The sequence below is a fragment of the Penaeus chinensis genome, chromosome 11 (assembly GCF_019202785.1).
Source record: "Penaeus chinensis breed Huanghai No. 1 chromosome 11, ASM1920278v2, whole genome shotgun sequence".
Classification (NCBI taxonomy): domain Eukaryota; kingdom Metazoa; phylum Arthropoda; class Malacostraca; order Decapoda; family Penaeidae; genus Penaeus; species Penaeus chinensis.
In genome coordinates, this window is record NC_061829.1 from 33,840,917 (window position 1) to 33,845,916 (window position 5,000).

Genomic DNA, 5,000 nt, shown 5'->3' on the forward strand with positions numbered 1-5,000 from the left:
GTCCACACCGGTCTCTCCAACAGAAATTGTTTGTTTAGCACTGAGTGAGGGAGCCGCCTTTGTTTACCTTACTGTCTGCCGCAGGAAGGCACGAAAGGAAGCCAAGTTCTCCAGGTGTTGCAGGAAAATACACGGTTGCAAAAGTTCGTCCTGCCTCGACTGCCTCCAGCCTCGTTTCGATGTTTTTTTTCAGATGTTGCTTCGGTTTGAGTCCTTCTTTATCCATTCTTTAAAAATCCATTATCTGCGGGACTTCAACGATAATGTCAATATTATCGAAGCTCATTCCGATGGCACCTCAATGGCTCGCGAAGACTCTTCGGGTGTTCGTAGCTGTGATGCTTGACGTCCAGGTGGAAAATAACACACGAGAAACTTATTGAACGAAATTTATAGAATAAGGCATTAAGATAGATAGATAGATAGATAGATAGATAGAGAGAGAGAGAGAGAGAGAGAGAGAGAGAGAGAGAGAGAGAGAGAGAGAGAGAAATGTATATGTGCGTGTGCGTGCGTGCGTGCGTGCATGCGTGCGTGTGTCTGTGTATGTCTGTGTATGTGTGTGTCTGTGTATGTGTGTGTCTGTGTATGTGTATGTGTGTGTGTGTGTGTGTGTGTGTGTGTGTGTGTGTGTGTGTGTGTGTGTGTGTGTGTGTGTGTGTGCGTGTGCGTGCACACATGGTAACATATGTGTAAATTTTAGATGATACACAGCTACTACAAAGAGAAAAAAACTATAAAACGCATAGTTTCGAGAAGTACAAATATATATTCAAAGAAATTTTCAACAAGGATAAGGAACACAGAAACCCACCACAAGAGGCAATCCAAAATCAAATAATATATCAAATAAAAATATGGTATTACGAGCCAGACCTCACTGGCCAGCACTTATATCAAAAGGGACAGCTGTTAGGTTACAAAACCTATCCCTGGGTTCGTTCTGAGCCTTTAGCAAAAATAGTGTTCCTAAAAGAATGCGTCTTATCGAAGAGAAAGTATCGAATTTTTGATTGATGATATCATTATCACAGAAATCCTTTAAGGCTTAAAAAACGTGGACTAAAGAACAGAGTTTTCTTTTTTGTGTGTGTGTGCACACGGCGAAGTTGGATAAAGATAATTAGCGACGTAAATTGATTAACGAAAAACGAAAACTTTGGAATAAAATTAAGGCAAGTTTCTTATATTTTCCCATTCCACATTGGAGTTCATGGTAAGAGCAAGATTATTCAGTGTCAGAAAAGAAAGCATTGGACACTGAACAGTCCTCTGGTCATACAGAAAACATGAGTCTTCTATATACCAACGCAAAGTCGTATGGGTGTACTGGGTATAGACTAAAGATGGTTCAAACATCTACATATATAAATTAACAAGAACCGGGGTTAGACATCATAATACTATCAGTCTGGAAAACTCGCTGCAGAGAATAAAGACATTTCTCGTGTAACATAAACAAGCAACTTCATTGAAGCAACTGACAGAAATAGGAATTTCCTCACGTGTGGTACAAAGTTTCCACTGTAAGAAGTCTCGCACTTCATCAAGAACATTAGTGGAAAAGTAAATAATTTCATATCTAGGATGGATCAGCCTATCTCTATCCTTGTTCGTATACACATGTAAACATATATCTACGATTCCTGTGTTAAATTGCGTTTTTTTTATGTATTAGATTTGAAATCCGATTATAATAATCTCATTCTCCTGAGAGATCATAGGTATAATTACTGTAGCAATTAGCCATTTCTCATTAAGTTACACCTTTAGACATGCTGGCCACAGGAAAAAAAAACAGAAATCATCAAAGTGGGCAGCCGTAGAAACTTCGAAAAGGTACAAATGCGAAAACCCTTTGAAGAAGGATAAGATACTCTCCGGAGACACAATAGCCTGCGTGAGCCGATTCGTACACCGGGGCTGAGCTGGTAACGGGGGACCGGCTGCATGCGGGGCTTACTCGGAGACTCGATCCCGGATGGCGGATGAGTACAGTGAGGGAGGAATGAGCTCCCCTTCCCAAAATAATGAGTTCACTCTGGCGTAATGATATCATTGTCTGTATTTTGAATAATGGATGATTTCGGGACAGTGCTTACATATTGAGTTATTCGCGTTTGCAGTACGGGTTTTGTAAGGAAAAGTCCAGAAAGAAATATCTGTGAAGACTTATTTTACCGTCACTAATATTGATTTAATAAATGCTGGTAATGGGATTATGCAAATATGACCTTAGTCGTATGAAATAAAAATAAAGGTTTGTAGGAACCATAGGAACAGTCATTCATCACTTACTGTTCCTCTTCCGGTATGAAAGCTACACTTTGTAGTCATAAATTTAAAGGAATTCTCAGCCTGCCCTCTCGTTAAAATGATCGAGTTCGGATTAACGAGACAATCATTGCGAGTGTGGAAAGACTTTCGCCAGATTTTTTCTTGAGAAACAAAGAAAAGGAAAACCGAAAAGTTTTCTTTTTAATCTTGAAGTTCTTCTACTACTACTCCTCCTTCTCCTGCTGCTCCTCCTCCTCCTCCTCCTCCTCCTCCTCCTCCTCCTCCTCCTCCTCCTCCTCCTCCTCCTCCTCCTCCTCCTCCTCCTCCTCCTTCTCCTCACCATTATCATCAATACTATTATCAGTATTATAAGTATCATTCATATATCCTTTTTCATATTGTTCTACATTTGGGTTTTATCAATACTTCTTTCTGTACTTGCGCTGTAGAGGTTACTGATAATTAGTTGATTGATGCATGTATTTCAGTTAATTATCGTCACCAGCTTGTCAATTATCAGATAATTACCATCTCCGATATATTACCTTGACATCAGTCAGTATAGTAATATTGGTTATCATTCTTACTATTAGTAGACATTATAGTTATATTACTATGTTTGTTTCTACTCATTACTTAGAGAACAAAGAGTATTCGTACTAATACTGTTGATACTGCAATGAATAATAATTCACAACTCTCATTTTAAATTTTGTCTTTTGATGTATATATATATATATATGCATGTATGTATGTATATGTATACATACATATATATATATATATATATATATATATATATATATATATATATACATATATATATATATATAGGGAGAGAGAGAGAGAGAGAGAGAGAGAGAGAGAGAGAGAGAGAGAGAGAGAGAGAGAGAGAGAGAGAGAGAGAGAGAGAGAGAGAATTAGAGAGGCATATATGCATGTATGCATATGTAGATACACGCTGTATCCGGTCAGATAGGTATGAGTTTAAATGGATATGCACTGTTTTGGCATGCAAAACACATTGCAGCTCTGTTGATTTACGAATTAATTCATGCTTTTTAGCGCATTATTATGTTCAGCAGTCTGCGTAATTAACTCCTCAGCCGGACATTACCTACTATGATAACCTACATAATCATCTCTAGAAGAAGAAAAAAATCACAATAAAAAAACATAAAATCACCAATGTAATGCCTCAATTATGAAAATCCCTATCAACGTTTGATATTCACTAAGCCAAAATTTAGTCTCCGGGACGATCCAACAACGCTATGTCGAGAGTCAATTTTGAGCCATCGAGTGTGGACGTTGCAAAGGCCTCAGTCATTGCCAGAATTTACAAGTTCTCCATCATATTAATGGAGAAGCAGAGATGACCTCTTCATCATCCGGTTTCTTATGAATAAACATGCGCAGAAGCATGGAACTGTTAATTGGAATGATGCAAATTCCCAAGTCTAGGAAATGTATGTGGTTGTAGTTCCTGTGATGCTAGAATTACTTTCGTGTTAGAAGTTGGCTGGATCAAAGCTGATGGGATGATTTTTATTGATGATAATGAGTTTGATTTTTATTTTGGTATGGTCATTATACTGATGATATGAAGAACAACAAATATTTATGTGTAAATATTATCAATGTAGTTGTTAACACTGATAAAATCAGTGTATTATCAGAATTAAATCTATGACAATAAACTCAAATAACAGCAACAACAACAACATAATAATAATATTGACAATAATCAAAGTAAAACAATAATAATAATAAAAGGCAATACTGCTAGTACTACTACTAATAATAACAATAACAATAACAATAACAACAGTAATAATAATGGTAATGATAATTATTTTATCGCTACTACTTTTACCATCATCATTATCATTATCATTACTATTATCATTATCATTACTATTATCATAATCAGTAATATTATATTTATTATTATTATTATTATTATAATTATTATTGTTATTGTTGTTGCTGTTGATATTATGGTTATTGTTATTGTTGTTGCTGTTGATATTATTGTTATTGTTATTATTATTATTACTATCATTATTATATTTTTATTATCATCACTTACCATTACCAATGAAACTATTATTATAATTAATAATAATAATACTATTATTGTTGTTATCATCTCATTCATAATAACTATAATAATAACGACAATAACATCAACAGCATCAATGATCATGATGATAAAGATAATTAATGATCAATCCGGCTTTACGTAACGAATTCCTTCGTAAAGGCTGGGGGGGGGGGGGGGGTACCTTCGTTAGAGGGACTTTAGTGTTGGCAGGTGGAGACGATTTCCCCGTGCGGATGCCCTTCCTTTTCATCTCGGACCATTGGGGCAGGATTCGAACTCACGCGCTGGGTGACCGACCCTCATGGTCCCCAGTCGCGCGCGTTACCGCTTCACCGCGGTGGCTGGTAATGATAATAATGAGGATGATGATGATATCATAATTATCATATCGTGTAATTGTATAATATGATAATAATTATGGTTAGTTTGATACTAATAATAAAAATAATTATTATTATTATCATGATAATACTATTATTAGTAATAATTTATTTTAATTATTGATATCTATGATTAATATTAGTAGTAGTATTATCCTTATCCTATTGTAATGATAGCCATGGCAATTTGCTTACAATGTTGATACTACTAGCAAAATCTAGAATAATACGAAAAG

At 35.8% G+C, this 5,000-nt stretch overlaps 1 protein-coding gene across 4 annotated transcripts in view; it reads left to right on the forward strand.

Annotated features, from left to right (window-relative positions):
- LOC125030751 (hemicentin-1-like) overlaps positions 1–5,000 on the forward strand; it is an 86,607-nt gene that overhangs the window by 61,861 nt on the left and 19,746 nt on the right. The window lies entirely within an intron of this gene.